The sequence below is a fragment of the Manacus candei genome, unplaced genomic scaffold (assembly GCF_025592945.1).
Source record: "Manacus candei isolate 608988 ecotype Guabito, Panama unplaced genomic scaffold, ASM2559294v1 h1tg000024l, whole genome shotgun sequence".
Taxonomy (NCBI): Eukaryota; Metazoa; Chordata; class Aves; order Passeriformes; family Pipridae; genus Manacus; species Manacus candei.
Window position 1 is genome coordinate 3,005,040 of NW_026138072.1, and position 25,716 is coordinate 3,030,755.

The window sequence follows — 25,716 nt, forward strand, 5'->3', positions numbered from 1 at the left end:
CATGTCTCTAAACACTGTCTCAAAATGTCATCTATTCTATCTTGGGGCTAAAAGGTATCCAAGCAATTAGGTCAATATGTTTGCATGTGCTAAAACAAGTTAATCTTTAGAAAGTGAAGCTACTTCTTGTCCCATGGCCAAATATTCTCTTCCTGACTCAAAAAGTAGAAGAACTGTTATGTAAGAAAAAAATATGTAAGTAGGCATTCTTTAACTGATAAAATGGAACAAGGGGCTCAGTTATAAATAAAAGGCATAAATACTGTTATGTTGCTGTCATATGGCTTTCCTGATTGGCTACTTTCAGCCTTTATTTCATTTAATTATTATCAGCATAAATCCATTTTTTTTAAATTGCGATGGGGTGCTGTGCCTATTTATTTATAGTAAAGATTGTTTTCTTAATTATGTTGTTAAAAATAGCTTCATGAATGGACAGGAACACAGAATATAACACAGTGCAGTCTGGGTTAGGGTCATCAAGAGATTATCTCCAGATTATCTGGATTATGTGATTACCCCTGTGAAATGTAGGTGTGTTACAAATTAAAAATTAATCTGATTTTACAAAAACTATTATTAAGTCAAGACAACAACTGTTGGCCTACATGTATTTAAGTCATTGTGGATTTTAGTGTGGATTTCATCATAAATACAGAGAAGCATGAAAAGATTAGTTAAACTCAAACTCCTAAAGGATCTTGCACTGACTATACTGAGCAGTCTTGGTATAGGGGTTTTGCTGTCCTTACCCTTTCCACCCAAACAAATTTCAAATATATCTTTATCTTGACCATTTTTCCCTCCTCCAACATTCTTCCAACACTTTTAACAAAGCCAACTTCATTTTCTCTTGGTAAGTTGGAGATTTGATTCTCCCTGGAATATAGTGCAGAAAAAGGTTCATACATTTGCCCAGCTATATGAAATTCAGTGTAAACAGGTCATAACTGTACTGAAGGGAAAGAATCCCTTTGGAGTTCCTCTTGTGAACCAAATTGTCCCTTCCATAAGATCTCATGTGCTAGGCAGAGGAAGCAAGTCCATTTCAAGTGATTCTCCAAGAAAGTCTGGCACATAAAATAACCCTACTCACCAGCAGCCAACTGCAAAACCCACTGATCCTTCTGCATTTCTTGGGAAGAAATTACTAAACAAAACAGTAGTGAAGACACAGTCCTGCCCTGTGCACATATCTTAGCATTTATACACACAGACATTGAAATCCTTCATGCACCTATTATGTAACTTTTTAATGAGGGACTAGAAGATAAACCAAAACACACATTCAAAACTAAGTATAAAATTTCCTTGCATTAGGAACACGGTCTATGTTATGATGGCATTTCTAATATCACTTCTTTGAAAAGTATATGTACAGGAAAATGTAAGCACAGAGATGATTAGTGCTGCTCGGAATGTACACCGTGGGACTCCAGCCCACTACAGGAACTAAATAAAAATACTGACTTAGAAATGAAGGATCAAATTTAGTTCAGTCAAATTTACAATAAAAAAGTGTGAACCACTCAGAAAAGAAAGTTGAATGACATGAAAAATGTCATAATCTTTAAATGTCCTAATCTTTAAATATTCCATGTGAAAGGAATTGTATTTCTCCTGCCCAAATAATAGCTGCCCATAATCTGTAGGTTAGCAAGGTTAATACAGAAACACATTAATGGCTTGTGATGGAGACAATTTGAAAACTCTTCTGGACACACTTGGTAACTTCTTGCTATGTATAACTTACTAATGTGCGATTTAGGATTTCCTTATTTGAAATGCAATCTAATTACCATTTACATATCTACCATTGAAAATTCTCTCTATTATTTGTTTTAATTTGCATGCTACCTATGTTTTTGGCAAAATAACTTTCACATCCTCAGATGTGATCTTTAGGAAGTACTTTGTCAAAGATGACAGCTGTCAGAGCAACCTCAGAAGTCCTGGGAGAGACCAAGAGGGTCACAGGTGGCTCGGGATGGATTTGTTCCTGTATAACAGCCTGTTAACAGTGGTTATGAAATTCCGAATTATTTGTCCACTATGCCCAGGCCTGAAAACCAATGTTTTTTGACTCATAGCCTTGCAAAAACCAGGTTGCAGCTTTCCAGCTATTTAAGCTTGAAAGTCTTCTGTAGATTTTAATGAGTTAAGAGCCTTCAATCTGCAGTGTACACTACCAGCTGTTAGACACTCCTATGGAATTTAAGACTGCCAGCACATTAATGGACATATGCAGAATCTTTTGTGCTTGCCTCTGTGCATAAAAAATTTAATGGCCTGGTCTTTACTGCCATATTTTTTATGTTTCAGCTTTTACAGAAAGAAAGAGCTAGAGAGGCAATCAGATATTTCACCATTATGACATACTAATAACTGGAAATAGAACATCATTGTTATATAAAAATTTCTGTCATGTCTTTCTTTGATGCTTTCATTATTAGAATTTTTATTGAAAGGAAAAATATTGGTAGACTAGCACTGTGATATTTTAATTGCTACTGTGGATAGGATTACTACTACCTTTTCATGGCACCAGCATACACGTCTACAGGATTTATTACTAGCTCATGTCTGCTCTTTTATGGATTTCATCCAAGAGACGCTTGAACACCGAGCTCTTGAAATGTCTCCCTTGTGGTGATTCAACTGCACTGAGCTGCATCAGCAAATAGCATTGACACGAAGGCAGCAACTGTTACATTCCAGCACAGTTTGATTTAGAGAAGAATTTTTTTAGATGTATCCCACTGTAACCCTTTTCTATCCATTACTTAATACAAGCCGAGTCTAAAAATCTGTTTAGTGGAGTTTACAAGATTCTGGTATACCTCTGAAATTTTATCTTTCAAATAAGATAAAATACCAGCACAGCTATGATTCATCATTTGAAGAAAAATTCAAATATTTTTTTCAAGTCATGCTTAAGCACTTAAAGAAAAAAGGTTTAAAAATCTTAATTATCAAAATACTTTTAAAGATACTTTGAAATATGTAAAATCAAAGATAATTTCTAGAATGTGAGGCATAGAATCTCTACACAGCTGGCCTCTATGTTTATGTATTCTGTTTCAATGATGAACTGTTGATATCAATATTCAGTAAGCCTTCTGCATTCATTAAAGTACTTGTGAGTGAAAATTTGGGTGTGGAATCACTGAAACATCATTAAATATTTGGCTCTGTGTTTTACACTGGTATGTCAACATGCAATGAATATAAAGCAGGTTAAAGGAAGAGGTCAGTATACTGCTAGTTCACTAATCAGTTACTGGCCTCTTACCAGAAACAGCACACAAATCTCATTAAACTGCTCTTTATCTAAGTGGAGGAAGAACGTACATCAGCTGCCTTCATTGAAGGACAAACGGTATACAAGTGCTAAGACTCTTACTGGTCTCGGTGATGAAGGCAAAGAATAAAAACATAAACACAAATAGCATCTGCCAGGTGTTATATTGTGATTGTTTAATAATGGGCAACACTGGTACAAGAAAAGATAACGGCCGAAACCTGATGACAGATAATGAAGCATCCATAGTTTTGTGGTTATAAAGTGCAAGTCTCAGATCTGATAGATTAAAGTGAGTTTTACCATGGTACAAATTTCCAAATCTGTATGAACTGTATGAACACCAAGACAACATTACACTGTGCATGTCAATAATAATTCATTCACGGATTCTTTTCTGGGAAATTATGTGCTGAACTACAAAACTGATGCACTAGAGGTGTGGTATTACTTGGAAATTATCTGAAACTATGTACTACAGGTTAAATTATGAAGTAGATCCTGTTTATGGTTGATTTTAGAGAAATTTCCCTGAGAAAAGCACAACACAACAAAAGGAATGTCTTAAATGCTGGGGGAAAAAAAAAAAAAGGTAGTTTTCTACAGACAAGCCCCTAAAAAAAAAAAAAGCAGTGCAAGACAATTATTTGTTATGTAAAGACCTTGCCACAAAGAGGGCTAATGATATCCTGGGCTGCATTAGAAGTATTGCCAGCAGGTCAAGGGAGGTGATACTTCTCTCCTCAGTACCGCTGCAACTGCATCCAGTGTGCTGTGTCCAATTCTGGGTAGTGCATTGCTAGAGGGATGCAGGGAACCCAGAGGAAGGACATGAACATGATGGGGGGAGAAAAGAATGCTCAAGGGGAATATCTGAAGGGAGAGTAGAGGACACGTCCAGGCTCTTTCCAGTGGTGCCCAGTGACAGGACCAGAAGCAGAACCACAGAAGGTTCCTCCTGAATGTAGGGAACCACTTTTATCTTACTGTGAGAATGACTGAGCACTGGCATAGTTGTCCAGAGAGTAAGCGGAATCTCCACCCTTGGAGATTCCCAAAAGCCACCAGGACATGGTCCTGGGGAACAAGTTCTATATGGCCCTGCTTGAGCAAGAAGGTTGAACCAGACGACTTCCAGAAGTGCCTTCCAACCTCAACCATTCTGTGTATCCAATACATTTTGATTTGAAAAATATCTCCAAAAGAAAATAAAGCCATTTCTGAAGTTCATATGGAATCATATTCTGTTACATATTCAGAAATGAGATTTTTTTGACCCAGAACTGCCATATGTTTCTTCTCTTGACAGCAAATTATGTTTGTCAGTTCTAAAATTCAGCATATCAAAGGAATGAAAAAAACATAGTAAGTTGATTCATTGTACTTCAACACATTTTCTGGTTCCTAACAATTTTTTTTCTGATATGTGTGTTGAGGGGTTTTTATTATTTTTCAGAAGGGATGTAGCACAAAGTTACAAACATGGTAAGTCAGTCTTGAAGAATTATATCTATAAAGCAAATAATTAGCATAGCTAGAAAAATAATTAGCAAGAAAGAAAAAGAAATACTTCTTCAACTGGGCAGTAATATAAATCTTGTGAGAAGATACGTCAGTAACTATTTCATTTTTAATTGCTATGGAAGTGAATATATTTGATGACTCTAAATGCTATTTAAAGATAGCAGGCAGAAAGGATTTTCATCTCCCTGTGCAGAGAGGAACAAATAGGTTCACTAGTATGCAGTATTTCTTATGGAATAGTATGCTGGCTGCTGAGCTCTGCTACCAACTGCTGTCCAGGGAAATGTTTTCTAAACTGAAACAACCAATGATCCATGTTGTCATGATAACTGGTCACAGACATATAGCCAGCAAAAACCCAAATGTGGCTTTTAAAATTGCAATGTTGAACTGTGCGGAAAAAAAAGGCTGCAAGAAAATTAGAGGGCTGGCACAAGTTAAAAAGCCTGTGGGAAAGCATTTTCATTAATGTCAGGAAATTGACAGAGTCTAAGGTCCGCAAAATTATTACAAGCTCCAAAGATATCTGATGTCCCTTTATGGCAAAAGGATCTACATATAAACCAAATTCATAATCTGAATATGATAAAGCATGATACTTAAAGAATTTTCCCATGGAGAATCTCTTGGAACTGAAAAGTACCTGTTAATAACTTACAAAAGAGAAATAGGGTTTCACAGCCTGGAAAGATTTCAAACTAGAACTTTTAGTGTCCAAGTTTTTTATGCTTATATTAATTTCCTAACAGAAAAAAAAAAATCCAAAATTCTAAAAGTTTGCCCATTGTGGCTGTTTGTTTTTCTTTTCAACAATCAAAACTAGAAAATAGCACTGCATGAAGATCATGGGAGCCTTTTACTGTATGCCAGTGAAACAGACGTTGCATAAAAATAGATTAAGCTTACAGACTTTCTCTTTGTAAATGAAAACATTATCTAATAACACAGTGCTGCTAAGATTGAAAGATACAGACAGCTGACTTTCATCCCTTATGGAGCACATTCCTTTCCTCAGCTCCCACATCTCCGAGGGAAGTGTACCCAGTGCAGAATGAAATACCACTCTTGAGAGCCTCATGTGTCTTCCTGGAAGTATCCTTTCAATGCCCAGCCTTTTAGATACATTGGAAAGGCACGTGGGAGAGGACCACAGCTACCATTTTCTCCTCCCTCCACCTTTGAGATGGAGGTGAGAACTAGAAATATTCCATGCCCAAAGATATGCAAAGGGAATAAAAGCACATTGTGTAGCTTCCACCTCTCATTTTATATCTGCAACGAGATCAGACACAATTTGGTCACAAACAGTGGAATTATAATATTTTCAAACTGCAACAGCGAGTGCAAGAGGGATTGTGCAATAAATGCCTTTAGTAATCTCTGGGATGACTCTGGCCAGCAGTCAGAATGCCTTTGGGGATCATGATGAAATACATGTCAAATCAAGAGCTCTGCTGCCATTCAGCCAAACTTAATGTCTCATATATTGTAAATTAACTTAGCTTGGTTAACGTCCGTTAAGAACTGTGAGGTTTTTTCAGGCTCATCTCCGATATTTTATAACAGTATATTTTGTCCAGGAAGGGTCAGCTAATTATTTCCAAACATGCTTCCTTAGCAAGAATGTTTACATCGTGTACTGGAAAGCATTCCAGAGTGCTTGTCTTTTGACAAATTTCCAACACCCAAGCAATCATAAGTCAAATTAATCTCTCTGTCTTTTGTGGGGTTAGGGTGAGGGAGTAATTTTTTCTGTCACACCTAACATGTTCATAATTCTGTCTTTTTTTTTAATCAGCTTTAAATTGATTGTTTCAACAGTCATTTTTATTGGGGAGAAAAAAGAGTGCTGCTTTTTAAATTACAACGATGGTGCCTGTCTCAACAGATGCTATTAGACTTACTGTGAACTGTTGCCACAGCAGTACTTTGGAATTATTTTTCGAAGTCAAACAAGCATTTTATTACATATTTATCCTCATGATTATATCTAAGTGGATATTCCCATACTGAAAAAATTGACACCCTTGAGAAATTCATCTCTTTGACCTTTTGGTTTACACTAGGCAATAAGTAAATTCCTAGTACCACATAAAATGTGGGAATGCTGCCAATGCCTTTGATGAAGCCAGAGTTAGTCAGGGACAATGTCATTATTTTATATTTACTATACAACCTTCCTGACTACCTAGACCCAAATATGACTTGAATATTGTAACATATTTTAAGTTGTAATTGTGAAACACATACAATTTCTTCTTTATATTTGTAAGCATTACAAAAAGCCTCAATTTAAACAGGAGAGAAAAACAACCTAGCCTTGTTTGTAATACTGAGATGTTCGATAATATAGTTCTTACACTTCATGAGAGTCACATTTGTCATGTCATCATTTTGGCTTTCAGTACTAAGTTTTTACAAACATGACTTGCTGGAACGTAAGCAACTGATTTCTCTATTTTTATGTCATCATGGCTAAGAACTTTGAGATCATGTATCCTAATGGATCAGTAATTGTGTTTCTTCTTAATACATTATGTATAAGAGGGCACACAAATCACAGCTGTGTCAAAGCTAGCACAAATCTAGCTGACTTGTCTACAGATGGAATTTAGTGAGGTTTTTTTCCTTTCACTAGATGAAGATTCATTGCCACGTCTTTGAGCAGAGTTGTGAGAAGGAAATAAAATTATTCTGTTATTTGAGAAAAATAATGCAATATATATTTTTATCAGAACATTTTGGGGCACATACAGATGTGTCCTTGGGTATCTCTTGTATCTAGACCATCATCCATTTATAAAGTATTTGATATTCACTCTAGACCCCAGAGACAGCGCATTCTCTCTGTGTGGGACATAACAAAAACCAATAATAGCCTCTGCAATTTCTAGGCCACCCTTTCCCACAAACTTTTTAGCCAAAGACACTCTCAAAAAAATTAGTAGCATTCCACAGAGCACCTGCTCAGCATCGCATACCTGTCGCCACCTCTCCTTTGCCCTGTCAGCTGTACTGCTGGTGCTGATAGAATTCTCACCCAACCTGGTTCACCAGGCAGGCAGGCAGGACCCTTCATCAGCATCACAGTCAGGTATGCCCTGCCTCCCCAGCACATCAGTCCCAGGAGTACCCAGGCTGCTTCTTCAGGGCCAAGACAGCTTCACCAGGTACACTCCAGACTTCACCATTTGGAAAGTGGCGCTTTCATAGAATCACAGAATGGTTTGGGTTGGAAGGGACCTTTAAAGGTCATCTAGTCCAACTCCCCTGCAAATGAGCAGGGACATCTTCAACTAGACTTGAGTGAGGTATAATAATTTTTTGTTGCTGTTGTCAGCAAATCCATTATCTTGAATAATTACAAAAACGGGCACTAAAACAACCAACCTCTCAAAAATGTCATGGAAGATTTCCATTTCCTCTCCAGCTTTCCATTTAGTCAACATGAAATTGCAAAAATTGGTAAATTCAAAAATTTTTTGATTAGTAGTGGTCATGCATTATAATTCTAACTGCAACACTGAATCATCACAAACAAGTAACTGAAAATATGAGAAAATCCTATCCTAAAGCTTGAGCTAAACAAACAAATAAAACTACTGAAGATTGATAGTCTTGCTGTTGAAATGTGTTGAAACTAAACTCCCTTTAGGTTTAGGTTATAACAATTCATAAAAATGCAAAACAAGGAGCAACAAACTAAATTATACAAGACTTTATTGTAAGAAAGAACTAGGTAAATTAAAATGAAGATGAGGAAGCTGGTAATCCTTCTTTTCTTCCCTTTTACTGAGTCCTTCTTATTCTCAGTTCAACTGCTCACAAATCTTTGGTATCTACCTGACATCTTCACTAACTAACTCTAGTTCTCTACTACAAAATTTTTTTCATCTTTTTCAAGTTGGCCAATCTCTAACCTATCATAATGTTTTCTTTCTATCTCCTCCAGCACAGCTATCTTGGAGATAGCCCACATATAGACCTTCACAACTGGTTAATGTAGTCAGCAGTACTGCTCCTGAAAAGATGAAAAGGGACTTTCAGCACCCTTTTGCTGCTGTTTCCTTCACTCACCGTAAAGACAAAAGTAAGATGATTACACCTGTGTCTATACACCGCTTTGTAAATTTTGTCATCCCAATGTAATAAATTTTCGACAGGTAAGCTCTTACATGCTTTCTGCTGTTTCTACTACTGTCTCTTTTCCACCCACAGCAAAGGAGTTGGAAAAAAACAAAGTCATAGTGGCAACAGATGATCTCCACACAGCTCATTCAGCTCCTTCTGATGATCTCCAAAGATTTCTTTCAAAAATTCCTGCTGTTTCCAGATGGACAAACAGCAACTTTAGGAAACAGGAATCAAATAGGTTTCAGTGTTCTATTGAAAAAACTTCATTGGCCAACTAAGAACAACATGAAGATTTCAGAAAATGTTCATAAAGAATTTTCCGTTAAAAATGGTACCTAGACAGATGATGATGAGGATGTCTGCAACTGCCACCAGCCTTGGTTTATATGTTGATGGCCTGCTTCACATATCTTTCCTATACATTTATTTAACATATCTGCTTTTAACCTTTCTGACCTTCTGCTTGCCTAGTGAAACTATATCCTTAAAGCACATATTTAATTTGTTTCAGTTTAAACACATTATAATCAATACACTTCTAGATTTATTCCAGAGCATTTATATTTTAAATTCCATTTAAAATGTACTTGGCATCCTATGACTAATCTCAGAGAAATGGTTGGGGTAGATTGCTTCAGGCAATAAGATCTTCAGTTGCCACTACTAAATTTATCTTCAATTGTGAATCAAAACCTTTAGGAAAGCAGCCTATTCCTTTGTAGTGATATGAAGCAGAAACTAAGTTGAGATATTATGGCTGGGCTTCGCGAACGAAGATTTGGGAAAGGTCTCTACCCACGTTTGTCACAAGCGCATTGGTGGCTAAAAAGGCCAATACGAGACAGGCATGTCTGGTTGCAGAAGGCACAGCAGAAAGACTCCTTAGATGGTATATTCTGCAGGGCACGATTCTTTCTGCGTTGCCTTTTCTCCTCAAGGGTGATCCTGCGTGCTTTCTCAAAGGCATCAGCAGCGTTATAGATGGTGTCTCCAGACCTCCTGGTTGGAGGTCAGAGTAGACCTCAACAGCTAACACTAAACACCATCTTGCCTGTATGTAGTTGAAAAAATACTTCTTTAGCTGAAAAAAAAGTGGATAACATTCTCAGAAGCAATGATCATATATAAAAAATTAAGATGTAATTTCTCTTAACAGTGAGTTCTTTCAGTCCCCACATTAATAGAGATAGTTCACGAACTACACTAAGAAGAAACAGTGTTTGGACAGGCAAAATAGCAGTGATATTTTTATACTCTCAGACGAGGAAATAGTTAACTAAGTAACTTTGCACATACTGAACTTCAATGGAACATTTCGTCCATGAAATTATTTAATGTATTTCTCACAGTTAATGATTTGATCTTAGCAGATTTATCCTCTTACTCTGTTCTAATGTTTTTAATGCTTCCAAAATACGTAAACTATATATTGTTGAAAAAATCCTGCTTTATTTTATTAGAATAATATACATTCATGTATATTTCATTAACTACTTAAATCTTCCTTCCTTCCTTCCCTCCCTCCCTTCCTTCCTTCCTTTCTTCCTTCCTTCCTTCCTTCTTATTCTTCTTATTACCTTAAAAACAGTGTAATAACACAAATACTCACATTTACACCTTGTCAATCCTATGTATGGCAGCAGTTTTCTGTCACATTTCTCATTTTTTTTTGCTAGGTTTCTTCACCTCAGTTATTTCTGACAACACTACCAATATTAAGCAAGAATAAACATACCAGCAACTAGATGATGAAGAATCACAATTTTTGTTTTTCCCTGATTTTGATAATCAAGAAAACAGTAATATTAACATTTAAATAACATTTAAATAACACCTGTGACTATCTATTTTGACATCTCACTGATACATATTGGACAGTAGCACCTCTTCCACCTGTTGCTTTCAAAATTGCAAACTCATGCAAATACCAGAATACCCTTACATTAATCTCTAGGTTTTATTCAGTCCTAACTTTACACTTACTTATAAATAAAAGACAAAAAATTGGAGGAATCACAGAACACATTATCACCATCTCTAGAGCACGTCAGGTTGTTTCGAATTCCTCTGTTCAAAAAAACCCCAAAAATTCAGTTAATTCATCCTTTGTAAGCTGAAGGACAAATTTGCATGGGCACTGCACAGCTTCCCTTATTACTAAGAAAACTGCTCTTGCATTCAGATGATTTATCTCCACTACTTGATCCTACCAAGGAAAATCAGGTGCTTAAAAAGCTATCGATTAGGATAACAAATGATAGTGAAAATAACTGTTTCTAAAAAAAAAAAAAAAAAAGAAAAAAAACCCCAAAACTGCAGTTACACAGAATTGCAGCCTTAAGTGAAAAGAAAATTTAAATCAGTGTCTGTATAATGCACCATCACTGCAATGATTGAACTGGCTTCAGATAAACCTAGGATTTGTTTAGCACTGTCCTAGTTACAGGGGCCAGGCCCCACTATGTGGGTAAAACCAAAATTGTGTATTCTACACCCTCTATGTCATTTCTGATGGACTGTTAATAATGCATCATTTGCAGCAGCTGCCCAGGGCACACCTGACAGCTCAGGCTACAAGCTGGGTGTTAAAGAACTCTGCAAGGAGTGTTTCTTTGTCTTCACACTAATGACTCAACTGTGATAACTCCCTCTGGAGAGGCCTTAGCACCTTCACACTCAGCCTGAGGGGTCATCTCTGCTAATGGGCACTACTGGACTGGCATAATAGGCAGCTGTAAGGACCTAGACTCCAAAAATATCCCATGACTCACAGAGTTAAATCACCCACTGTGAAACTCCCCCCCGGGGGAGGTACTGGGCATTCCTACCTGAACCTGAGCATATATAATCTTGGGGATTTGGGACTTCTGGTTGATAGAACATCAGTAGCACATGAAATGGACTACCAGGGAAGAACCTTCCTTTGTATGGAAGATGTCTTTGATAGATCACATCAAGTGGGCATGGAAAGCAAAATTATTGCTACTGTGTTGCAGTCTATCATTAGAGCAAAATGGATACATAACATATAGTTTCATTGGCTTTGTTTAAGTACAGAAGCCCGGGGCACCACTGAAAAGTGCATTTCAATGGGACCTAGTTAACTGAAAATTAATTGCTTCCTTGTAGTATTTAATTTTATTAAAACAAAGAAATCTTAAGAAAGTTGTCAGGAAGTTAGAAGTCTGTATTTACCTTAAATATGGTTAATGTCAGGCAAGGGTAACTATCATCTTTCATTCTTCAACCTCTTGGTCTCTAGCGAGCAGAAGGATACACTGGGCCTGTATCATTTTAATTGTGATGGCCACCAAAAAGGCTGTTCTACAATTGGAGATTGTGAAGTACAGTGACAGTGTGGCCACATTGGCTTCTCTGTCCTCCTTAGCAGGAATATTTGACTAGTTGATTATGCTACTTTTGTAGCTTTCTTGTACTACGAACTGGTTTAAAATGCCTATATCAGGTATCAGGACATGCACCACAACTTGAGTATTTATAGTTCTACCCCTGTTCCCATTAAACCTGTGTTACCATGAGCTCCTTCTCACATCTTTCGGCAGACAGCAGGGTCTGAAACAGTATTGCAAGTCTCATTTTAAATTACATGCATAGGGTGGACTCACCAGTATGTTGGTACTGATATACTGGCAGGATATCTAACAGGCAGAAACTGTCCCTTCCTTCTACTGTTTCCAACATCTCATTAGCACAGTCCCTCCTCTATACCTAGCTCCCTGCTTTCTGTCACAAGATGTGAATTTCATTATCTTTTGAAGACTTTCACCTGTCAGTCAGATTTGACTGCAGTTGACCAACAGGTGGAAAACTGTCAGGAAAAGAATAGCAGAGGATTGGGCATCCAGAACGACATGATCACACAGAATCTTTTTGGGAGGAAAGCAGGCCAGGATTTTGCCAGCAGACTGCTGGCAAATCTTGAGGTAAGCTATAGGATATATGTCTCTGTACTCAGGAAGGCTGAACTGGAAGATACAGCCCTACACACCTACTTTCCTGTTAGCTGAAAGATTGGGTTTTATTGTGAGATTGTGAATATACAGTGATTGCTGTAGGTGTAAGTATTAGGATATAAATCAGTGTAACTAAATACAGCCTATAACTACATTACAATCTGCTCAGAACACTACACAGCAAAATAATACTTGAGAAAAATAACAGGTATGTAATTTGACTGTGTGGGTAGGGGTTTCAATAGAGGGAAGAAGCCTTTTGAATATGCACATATAGATCTTGCAGCCTGAGGAGATCTAGACACAGTACTGAAATATTAGTACTTGCAAGATCACAAGACATCCCATGAAAATCATCAAATTGACGAGTTGGAATAGATGATGGACATATTATAGGTATACAGTTCTGGTCTCCCCAGAGCCTTCTCTTCTCTAGGCTGAGCAACTACAGCTCTCTCAGGCTGTCTTCATAGGAGAGGCATTGTCTTTGCAGCCCTCCTCTGGACCTGCTCCAACAGGTCCATATTTTTCCTGTGGTGAGGACTCCAGAGCTGAGTGCAGAAGCCAGAGGGGGAGAATCACCTCCTTCAACCTGCTGGCCCTCATGTTAGCCCAGTATACAATGGTCTTTCTGGGCTGCAAATACACATGGACAGCTCATGTCCAGCTTTTCATACACCAATACCACCAAGTCCCTCTCAATCCATTCACTCCCAGCGGAGTCCAGGAAGACCCTGCCATGCACTCACATTGGCTACCTAGGATGAAATCCAGGGTACTGTACCTTTGCTGTCTAGCCTGTAGCTTCATTTTTGACTTTTTATGAATTTAGGCACATGTGTCAGACACCTCCTGTGGAGCTCCAGTGCTGGAGGGTTGGGGGCGTAAGGGGGTGTGGGGAGAGGATCCCAGCCTTCGGAGCATGGTGGGACTCAGGACATGGGGCATGTCCCAACTGTGGACATGAGGAGAGCAGACTTCAAGCTGCTCAGGGAATTAGTAAATAAGGTCCCTTGGGAAAATATTTTTGCAGGTGCTGGGATCCATCAGTGCTGGTCACTTTTCAAACATCACCTCCTAAGGGCACAGGAGCAGGAAATTACCAAATGTCGGAAGTCAAGCAGGTGAGGCAGAAGGCCAGCTTGGCTGAACAGGAATCTTCTCTTGGAAATAAGGCACAAAAGGAAGGTATATGCCCAGTAGAAGCAAGGTCAAGTGACATGAGAAGAATTCAGACATGCTACTTGCTGTTGTAGAGAGAAAATTTGTGTCAGAAATAGGGGACAATAAAAAGAGATTTTTCAAATACGGCAATAGGCAATATAGAAATATCATTGGCCCATTCCAGGATGAGGATGGTCATCTCCCAAAGAAGGACAGAGACAAGGCAAAGGTGTTTAATGCCTTTTTTGCCTCTGTCTTCAACACAGATCACAGACCAAGGGGGTCGCAGTGCCCTGAGCTCGAGGACCATGACCGCGAGAACAATCAACTCCCAGTCAAACCTGAAATTGTGCGCGACCTGCTGCTCCAGTTGGATTCCTGAAAATCTGTGGGGCCTGATGGGATTCATCCAAGAATCCACAAAGAGCTGGCTGAAGTCATTGCAAAACCTCTCTTGATGATTTTTGAGTAGTCTTGGGATTCCAGACAGGTTCCAGATGACTGGAAGCTGGTAAACATTGTTTCAATTTTCAAAAAGGGCAAGAAGGAGGACCCTGGAAACTACAGACCCATCAGTCTCACTTCTGTGCCTGCTAAAATTATGGAGAAGATTATTCTGGGAGGTCTGAAAGACAATGCAATCACTGGTCACAGGCAGTGTGGCTTCACAAGAGGAAAGTCCTGCTTATCAAACCTGATTTCCTTCTATGACAAGGTAACCCAACTAGTGCATCAAGGGAAAGCAGCTGATGTAACCTTTCTGGATTTCAGTAAAGCTGTCGATACTGTCTCTTGCAAGATCCTTCAGGACAAAATGTCCAGCACACAACTGGATAAACACATCATGTGGTGGGTGAGCAATTGGCTCACAGGTCAGACACGGAGGGTAATAGGGTGACATCAGACTGGCAACCTGTCACTAGTGGGGTTCCACAGGGCTCCACCTTGGGCCCTGTGCTCTTCAACATCTTCATAAACGACTTGGACAGAGGACTGGAAGGGATACTAAGCAAGTTTGCAGATGACACAAAACTGGGAGGAGCTGCTGACTCCCTTGAAAGCAGGGAGGCCCTGCAGAGAGACCTCAATAAATTAGAAGACTGGACAATCACCAACCATACGAAGTTCAACAAGCAAAGGTGCTGGATTCTGCCCCTGGGATGGGGCAACTCTGGATATATCTACAGACTGGGGAATGAGATGCTGGAAAGCAGTGCCATGGAAAGGGACCTGGGGGTCATGGTTGATGGCAAGTTGAATCTGAGTCAGCAGTGCCCTGCCAGTCAGAAGGGCCAACTGTGTCCTGGGGGGCATCAGGCAAAGCATCATCGGCCGGTCGAAGGAGAGGATTGTCCTGCTCTGCTCTGCACTGGGGTGGCCTCACCTTGAATATTGTGTGCAGTTTTGGGCACCACAATGTAAGTTATACATGTTCTTAGAGAGTGCCCAAAGGAAGGTAGAGAAGATGGTGAAGGGCCTTGAGGGGAAGCCGTATGAGGAGCAGCTGAGGTCACTTGGTCTGTTCAGTCTGGAGAAGAGGAGACTTAGGGGAGACCTCACTGCAGTCTAGAACTTCCTCATGAGGGGAAGAGGAGGGGCAGGCACTGATCTCTTCTCTGTAGTAACCAGTGACAGGACCTGAGGGAATGGCCTGAAGTTGTGTCAGGGGAGGTTTAGGCTAGATGTCAGAAAAAATGTTTTTTACCCAGAGCGTGGTTGGATGCAGGAACAGGCTCCCCAGGGTAGTGGTTCACAGAACCAAGCCTGATGGAGTTCAAGAAGCATTTGGATGGTACTCTCAGGCACGTGGTGTGACTCTGTGCTGGGTTAAGGGTTGGATTCGATGACCTTTGTGGTTCCCTTTCAACTCACCTTATTCCGTGATTCCTGTGAGGAGCCCATTCCTGCTGGGGGGCTCGGGCGGCGCCCGGCGCCGTGGCCGGACGGCCATTTCCCCCCGCCTCCCTCCCGCCCGCCGTTGCCGGGGTGACCGGGGCAGCGGCGCCCCCGCCCCCGGCCCCGCCCTACGGCCAATCGAGGGGCGGCTGCGGCCGCGCCAGGCTCCCTTTGTTCAGCCATTTCGGGGGCCGGAGCGGCGCCGTGCGGGGCTGCGGAGGGAGAGGTCGGGCCGCTCCCTCGCCAATCCCCTGCCGCCGGGCTCTGGGATGGTGTGGGTAGGTGTACGGGCTGCAAGGGGCGGGCTGGCACGTCCCGTCCCTGGTAGCCGTCGCCGGGTTCCCCGGCCGGTGTCAGGGGCCTCCGCGCCGCCGCTGGGCGGGAAGCCGTAGGGGCCCGGCCGTGGGCTGCCGCTTCCGCTCCCACCGGTGATGGATGCATGGATGAATGGATGGATGGATGGATGGATGAATGGATGGATGGTGCGTGGGCGGGTGGGACGGCACAGGCGGGGCCTGGAACCTGAGGGCCCGCGGCCTGAGGCCCGGGCACACCCCCTACCATCCCCTCCCCAGTCCCCCCGGCTCCTCCCGGTGGCACGGCTGGCGCCGGCTCCGCCGCGCTGCAGCGAGCCGGAAAGTGAAAGTCGCCTCGGGGTATAGGAAAGGGGCCATATTCCCTGCCGTGGTTTCTGCGCTGCGTCGGGTCTCTGCTGTACGGATTTGGCTAGGTGGGGTTTTAAATTTGTGTTCCGCAAGGAGATATTAGAGAGACGAGAAATCTCGTGTCTATCTTGCACTTTTGTTTACCTGGGAAGGTTGTTAATTTAGGTTCTCAGTGAAAATAGTGAAACTTGTGAGTCTTTTGTGCAGTGACTGTACAGAGGACAAAAGTGCTTTTTGAGTTGGTATAAACGGCTTGATTAGTCCTTGCTGTGAAGGTAGTAATTGCTCTCAATTGACTTTCTGCTCAAGTCTTCTGCCTGAAAAGTCCTCCTATTGTGAGAGTTGTTCTGCAATGTCTTCAGGACACCACAGCTTCTTAGCCTGTTTGCTTGTCCTCTTGTGTGTTTAAGTAGCCCTTAATATGGCATTTGTATACTTCATAGGTGTGGGTAAATCCTTACAACACACATGGAACAAAAAGTTGACTTGCGTTCCTTCTACACATGAGTAATTAAACAGAAAAAATAATCACATGCACCAGATCCTAAAAGGAGCCTTTGATAGAATTGGAAACTGAGCCGATAAGTCCTCATTCTACATCTGGTGTGTGAACTGTAGTTATTTTTGAGTTATATGTGGGAGGATGGAGGAAGGGTGCCTATGATATTGGGAAGACTAGGTTCTGGATGATCAGAATTACTTTAAAATGCATTTCTTCAAAATCTAGCTGGTTTGTACTCAAAACTGTATAATACTAAAGAATAATTATGATGCTGCAAAAACAGGGTTAAAAAAGCAGTTTATTGACTGTCTTAATGGAAGAAAGCATGGTTAGAATTAATGTTGACTAAGGATCATGATTACTGTTGGATACAGTCTGTGACACATTTCATTGACCTCAGAAATTGATACAGGTGTAAGCATAGCTGCTAAATTTAGCTAAGCATGCCTTGTGACAGGAGTTGAAAACCAGAGAATAATGGCTTTATGAATGTAGGCTTTTACTGGATTATCTGACACATTTTTCTGGTGTATTTATTTAGAATCCACTTGAGGAGTCCTTGTATGTGGATATTCAATAGAACTGGTGTGTATGTGCTTAATTTTGGGCTCATGGTGGCAACCCCAGGGATGGAGCTACCTTTTAATCAGGTTATATGTATGCACTGAACTGTCCAGCAGACTGGCAGAGCTGGAATAGAATATATCCTGTTCCTACTTCAGGGACACCAAGATGCTATAGCTACAAAGGAGTGTGGCAGAAGGCCAAGTATAATCCTCCTTCATCAAAGCCGATACTCAGTACTGTCCAGTTGAAGATTGAGACTGAAATAAAGACTGACTTATTATCTTTGAAATATCTTATTAATAGAAGTCTTTTGTAGACCCAGTTTTGTTGTTTCGGTCATAAAAAAAATTTGTACGACAGGTTTGTGAACTTTGTATGCCCTCATCAATGCCTTATTATCAAGTTATGCCAGTGACATGAAAAGGGGAGGATTTTTTCTTTGCTTTGTTTTTGAAAGGGTAGAACTGATTTTCCATTATTTTCATACCTTAAAGATACTGTAGTTGAGATCAGTTTTGATCACAGAAATGAATTTTACCAGTTAATTTAATTCCAAATTCTATGAACATTTAAGTACCTATATCAGTAGTATGTTTCAATCACCAATTTCACTGTTTTCCACTCTTTTATAGTATTGATTTGGATTGTTTGGGTAGGTTTTCTACATATATTGATAGATTTAATATATGCAATACAATACTTTTATTATGTGTATTTTGCATATATAAATATATTAATATATAAAAATAATTAATATAGCTATATTATACAATTCATACTGAAATTTTATTTTTTTACTCTCTCATTGATAGATACATACTTGTGTAGACCCAGTGTTGTTTGTTTTATGTATGTGACTTATCATAAAACAGTGTACGTAATAATTTATGTATGCATGTACACTTGGATGCCTTTGGATATGGCATCTTTTAGTGACGTATTATGGGATAAGCCTCCAAATGTCACTTTTAGCCTCTAGAGGGTTTTCTTTAGCAAACTAGACTCCAGAGTGAGATTTAAACAATTTAAAACCAATCATCTGTTATTTTTTCTGTGTACTGAATGCATTTGAAATTTTGAGTTTGTGTATATGTGTGTGTGTATGTGAGTCAAATTTCAAATAAGGCATCAAATCAAATAAAATCTTGTTTAAAGAAAACTTCTGGTTTTTAAACCTTGAGTATAGAACAGAAAGTTACTCTTAAATTATTCTTCTATTAAGTATGTTAATTTTGTTGAGCATTTTCTACAAATCATTGTGAGATACCCTTAATAATTCAAAATTGGCTGCTTATTGTTAGCCTGCCATTAAGTGCATTAACTTAAATATTAGATTAGTGCTATATGTAAAAGCAGAAGGAAAGGCAAGACAAAATTTTTTTGGCTGAGAATAGGAAATAGATAGTAGGTGGTACAAAGATGCAAGAAAGCAGTTACTATATAAGGATCCAAAAAGAGACACACTTGCAGAAATGATGGTGAGATAGCAGAGATCAGGAGTTTCCAATCCTAGTTAGTGGGTGTATGATCATCATCATCAGTCACTTCTGGTATCCAGGGTCACATGCTTTTGTAACCATGCCAAATAAGACCATCTATGGCTCCTCTTCCAACTTCCCTGATGCGTGTTCCCATCTTTCAAGCTAGGATTCCAGTTGAATGCTCACATTTAACCTTCCTCATCTATTCATGCATCCATAGAAGCTTACTCTTAATGTCAGACTTCAGTCACATCCTTCTCCTCCACATACCCAAATTATAAACCTTAATTTCCCGCAACAACAGAGTGGAGCCTTGGCTTCCTCTGTGTGCATGAATCTCCTTAATCCTGTTCTTCCTACCTCACCATGTCTTGCTGCTCTTCCGGTGTACTGAACAGAAGTGCAGGTCTGTTCATTATTGTTGAGTGCGAGCAGTGGCTGCAGTAGCTCCTGACTCTTCTCACAGGTTTTATGGAAGCCAGGGGGTCATTGCTGTGCTGGCTGTATAAGAGCAGTGAGACCCAGAAGCTGTGGCTCAGTTAAGTTTTGAGTGTTTCATGGCAGCAGACATGAGTGTCATGTGCACTACAGTTTGGACACTTCTTTTATGGAGAAAGAAGGAAAGTCAGTAGTAGACAAGTGTGTAAGGGAAAGAATAATTTTCATCAGAGACTAAAAAGCACAGATCTGCTTTTTATACCACATAAGCTAAATCAATGCAGAAGTCCAAATAGATGTTTCAGTCTGTTTTACATCAGTTTTGCTTGAGTCAATTCCTCAGGAAAAAGAAATCCAACCTTAAATTAAAATAAGTTATTCTTTCTTGTGCAGGCAAGCACTGAGCTCTGTGTCTGGAAATCAGGAGTGACTACAGTCCATTAGGTGTAACGTAAATAAATGGAGCTGGCGTAAGAGGTGGAAGCTTCAGTTGTTGAATCTGGCCCATAAGAAGTAGTTAAAAACAAACAAGATGGGCTTTGAATGGAGCAAACGGGAATCAATTGCATTAACAGTAACACAAGACTCAATGAAGTTACATTCTTCTGTATGAGAAACCAGTCATTGCTAGCTGAAAACATTAGAGTCTGAAGCAGGATGCTTTTGGAGCCCCTTGAAAAAGGAATGAAAGTAGGCCAACTGGTAAGGGGAAGTGCTTGATTAAAAAAAACTTAATGTTGTTTCATGATTCTCTCTAACACACGCATGTATGCACTAATGCAAATATGTGTGTGTGTGTATATATCACATCTTCAGGTATCTGCTTTCCTTAAAATCTTTTAACCTGGTTAAAATCTGGTTGGTTGTTTGGTCACATTAACAAATTACTTCAGACACTTTGATTCCAAAATCTTCCACGTCTCTGTAGGAGACTTTCTATAGTCTCCCTGTGTTTCTCCACTAAAAACTGGGTAAGGCAGTAATTTCACACAATTTTTTGCTTCTGGGGAAACCCCTGTTCTCCCAGGAGAGACCTCTATTTGTTCCTGAGCCAATGAGTACTTGTAATATATTTTACGAACTGTGATGATAATATGTCTTTCAGTTTAGCAAGGAAGCATATTTTAGGTTAAGCACTGTCCATTCCAGTGATTGTCTTAATTTCTCAGTGATTACATAGAATCAAAATAGCAAACAAAAATTAAATAAAACACAGTTGACAATATTCACTGCTTCCTTCATTTGCAGCGTGCACTTCAAGATATGTTTTGTTTTGTTTGCTGCTTCCATTTGCACTCTTCTGGGGGGTGGAGAAGTTGATACTGATAAGGAATACTATGAGAAAGATTAACCTTGCCACCACAGAGTTCAGCTCTTGTTGTTTGGTTTTTTTTAATGAATTGTTATACAATATTTTAAAGATGAGATATGGGGTTTTTTAAATAAGAAAAACCAGAGTATATGAAGCTGCATGTGTTAATATTTTCCTGGTTAATGATATGGATTTTTGTATCAGCACATGAGATTGAGAATCAGCAGACATGGAGGTTACTGTCCTTGCATTGTTTCTTTTATGCTAGGTAACAGGGCTAATGGATTACAGTGAGGCTTTGATAACCTTAGCTCCGCTGTGGTGGGATTTTCTCTTTAAAAAAGAAAACAGAAAGGTTAAATAAGACAGCAGAGGCTATCTTTTGATGATCTCATTGGAGATCTTGCTTTGGATAAATATTTCAGGATGTTTCTGATTCAGAAAAATACAGATTTAAATGGACAATTAAAGGACAAATTCTTTACCACACTTACTTCTTGAAGCTTAGGAGAAAGAGGATACCCATAAAAACAAATAAATATCCTAAATTGTCTGAGGTCATACAAGTTGAACTTATAGTATGATAGAAATTTTAAATCTTGGCCTGTGAATTATTGGTAATCTGACTTGCTTTTTTCACAAATAAAATATGTTACTTTGATATATTTGGTTTTCATGTAAAATTCTACAGGTAGGGAGAACAATTAAAGAAAATAACATTTTTATTTTTCTTCCAGTTTTCTTCATGCTCTTGTTTTATCACAGGTAGTAGCAGAGCTCTGGTGATAAAGTGGTAAATAGGGAGGAGAGACATTACTGTAAAAAGGTATCCAGTAAAGGAGGATTTGATGTCTGTGATAAAACATTATGTCTGTCAGAAGGAATTCTAGAAAAGGTGCACAGTAAGTACATGCTTTTAAGGTCTGCAACATCTCTTCTAGTGTCTTCTGTGGAGCTTACAAGAGAAACCTCAAGTTCAGAGGGGTTACATATAGTGTAACATTTTCATAGAAATTTAATTCTTGGGTCCTCCAGAAGATGATATCAATGTAAGATAATAAAATTCGTGACTCCATTTTCACAGTATTGTGTAGATTAATTACTTCAGCCTTGCTCTGGGGAGATCTGAATGAAAGCAAACAAATTTTTACTTAAGTGAAGTTCAGCTGTCCTGTTTACATTTTCATTGAGTGTATATTAGAGAAAACTGTTTATTATACAACTGTCCTTTAAGTTTATGCTAATTAAGTTTATGCTTATTAAAGTGTTTGGGACTGAACTCTGCTTTCCTCAGTTAGACTTTTAACTTCAATTTTGAATTCCTGAAAAAAATATTTAAAATCAATATTGCTCTTATCCATCCTCAGCAGCTTTAACAGTATTAGTCTTGCGCTGTGATGGTAGGACCAAGTTTTATGCAAGTGTTTTTAATTGTACATGAGATACCTTTTTCAAGCCATTGTCAAACAGTGAGTTCTGTTATTGAAGATAATTTGAAAGGAGTTTAAAAAATTGGCTGCTATGTCATGCAGAAAATAGCTTTTTTTTTTTTAATTTAATATAACATTTTTTAGTTAATTTTTAGTTACGTTAGTGCCCGGGAGCTCCACATATGAATTAAGGCTCTAACATTTTAGGCATATAACAAAATAGTCTTTTCTGCATATGGTTTACCACTGAATTACAGTACAGAAGATAAACCTTTTCAATAGGCGAATGCCAGGAGAATGAGAATTATGAGAGAGGCTTAAGATGTCTGTGAACATGTCGCCAAAGGAGAATTTCCACATAAAATGTGAGAAAGGGCAGAAAGTATCTTGGAATGCCTTTTGCATTTAAAACATATGTTTTAAAGGACATCATGTGAGAAAGCATGCTGCAGGTCAATAAACTGAGCCTCAAGGTGAAGATCATAAAATAAGTAGCAGGAAAAAAAGCTCATGTTCAGCAGCATGATAATGTGTAAAACTGTTTTATAGGATGGAGACATTAATTTATTTTCTTGGCTATAGACAGTTTAGCCTGTGACTGTGGTTTCAGCTCTTCATAGCTTTATGTTTCATGTAGTGGTTACATTATTATAAGACAAAGATGATATGTAGAATGGCAGCAAATTTATTTAGTTGAGCTGGTGAAGCCATTTGCAACAGGTTTTTATTGAAAATATATTTAAGTGGCCTTAAAGTTATTAAATGACCTGTGCATTTAAGGTAAATTGAATTATTTTAAATTATAGTTCCTCCACTAAATAAATTTCCTTTACCTTTGGGCAAGGAAAAACTAAAACCAAACCTTTAAAAACCCTGTAATTTTTGTTGTGTATTGGTTGATTTCTTAGTGGCATTTTAAAGGAATTAATTTACATAGGTATCTATTTAGACTGAGGAACTAATCACAGCAGCTATCTCTGATTCGAATACCATTCTGATATCCTTCACAAACCAACATATAAGTATTTAAATGATGAAGATACTGAAAACTCAACTAAGAATGACAGTTAAATGCTTCATCTGTTTATATTCTTATACGTTCAGATTCTTTAGGTCTGTTTTGCTTTTCTAATCTGAATATATTGTACATTTAATTTAATTTTTTGTTTCTAGTGTTTCTTCTTTTGGCATGAAATGCTTCATTTGAACCAGAAAGAGGTAAAATAATTGCTAAAGGGACTGGGAGCAAGTTGGTTAAGGCTGCATTAACTGCCTAAGGAATTTTACATGATCATTGATCTGTGCAACAACAATCTCTGTCTGTGTAGAAACAGTAACAGAAGCTTTAGTCAAGGTGCATTGCCTGCATTCAGAATTGCTTGCAATTTCCTTTACACTGGTTCAATACTGCTTCACAGCTGGTCTTACAAATACAGTTGTGAGACTGCTTTTTCAAAAAACAAGGGTAGAAATGAGAGAATACAGTAAGAATTAAACTGTTATACATTTCTTTTTTAATGACTTGCTGTGTTTTAGCCTTTTTTTAACCAGACAGTGTAAGTCCACCTGGCTACCTGTAATTACTCAGTGATCTCTTAACACCCATTGCTGGAAAGGGCTATGAACAACTGCGTAGAAGAACACTTTAGGCTTTCTTCTGTGATATCTGTTGGCTTCGAGCTATAGCAGCTTTAGTATCCTGTTTAATTGAAAGTCTGAGGCTTCTCTAAAATCTCATCTTCCTATGTCATATCCAAGAGCATTGAAAAAGAAGAGTGAGAGAAGTTTGTTGCATGCTTATGGCACCAGACCTCACACAAAGGTCTGTCATGGCTGAGCTTGAGGAATAAGGAATGTGCAGTCATTCTTTAGCGATGTCAATAAGATCTGTTACGTTAAGGATTTTGCTTCTTTGATTAGGTTAGTTGGGGTATTATTCCTTTTATGTTTATGTGTTATTCCTTATTTATGTGTCTTCCTTTTAAATTTGTGTATGATTGGAGCAGTTGACTGCCCTTACTGATGATCATGTGCACAGCTTTCTCTTTTGGACGGAACTCCATCCCAGATCAGTAATAATTTTGTCACTCTTTTCCATGAGGATGTAATTTCAGAGTATTTATCTGACATTAGAGAACACCCTGTACTCAGGCTCACTGTATAAGGTTGAATTCCAGTTTCTTTCTGAAGCTTTATAAATTGTCTTCCATTTGTGTCCCTGCCAATTCACATACGACTCCACCCATTAATCCCTATGCAGGACAGATACCAGCTCGCTGGAGTCATGCAAGGACTAACAGAAACTCAAATACTGTTCACTTCCTTGAGGCAACACCATCTTAAGGACCTCAGATAAGCCACTTACCGGAGTAAGGAAATTCATCAGCTATGCAGGGAACAATATACTCACCTTCTGTTACGATGACCAGTAATGATGATTTAGCCTGCACTATTGCCATCAGTATTGCAAGTATGACCAAAGGACCCGTGTTGCCACCGATGACAGATCTGACAGTGGCAGTGTCACTGACAGTAGCACGTCTTAGTGCATGATCTGTGTGTGAATGTTTTAAAAAGCATTGAGTGTTTTAGAAAAAGACAGAGGAAAGTAGGTGAGTGTGTGGTTCTAAATTCTGTGTATCCTTGGATGCAAGGTATTTTGCTAAGAAGTAAAAATAAAACCTAATCCTGATTAATCAGTTCTTGAGGCTCCCAATATCATTTTTGCCTTGAACGCTATACTGAATTCCTAGTAATGCCTGATGAATTTTCCAGAGGAGACTGATCAGTTTTTTGAGATGTTTTTTGTACTCATTTCTTTACAGTTGGTGCTGGTTCATACTGTGAAAAGACAGTGGTCTGATTTAAACAATATAACATAACTAATAATTTAAATTGGAAGGCAGACAAGTTTAATTTTGTGTATTTTGTTTTAATTTAGCTTTTCTTTTCCACAATAGATAATTTTCATCTCATTTATGCATCAAAAATACTTACAAATAAATACACCATTTGACTTGTGTTTGTCACTTCTTTCTACTGGCAAAAGGGCCTCAGTACCTGTTTCTTATTTAATGAGATTCCTAATTTTTACACTTTAGTGTAAAGTATACCAAATATGTTTCTGCATTATTATTTATGATTATTAAGATGGTGTTGTACAAAAAAGCATTTAAACCAGTAAACTGTTTTATGGGGATATATAAGTGCTCTATACATATTTTGCACTAAAATTGATTGGTTTATAAGTGACTACATAGTGACAACAGTTGGAGAACTGTGATGTATTTTGGTTCATAACGATACAGATTTTTTCGAAGTTAGCCTA

General features: G+C 38.8%; 1 protein-coding gene across 2 annotated transcripts in view; it reads left to right on the forward strand.

The window, feature by feature from the left end:
• The first annotated feature begins 16,151 nt into the window (after positions 1-16,151).
• Positions 16,152-25,716, forward strand: part of TNPO1 (transportin 1) — a 69,855-nt gene continuing 60,290 nt past the window's right edge. For both annotated transcript variants that reach the window (XM_051788385.1, XM_051788384.1), the window contains exon 1: positions 16,152-16,271. The gene's annotated coding sequence lies outside the window, so the exon portion shown is untranslated. The remainder of the gene's footprint in view (positions 16,272-25,716) is intronic.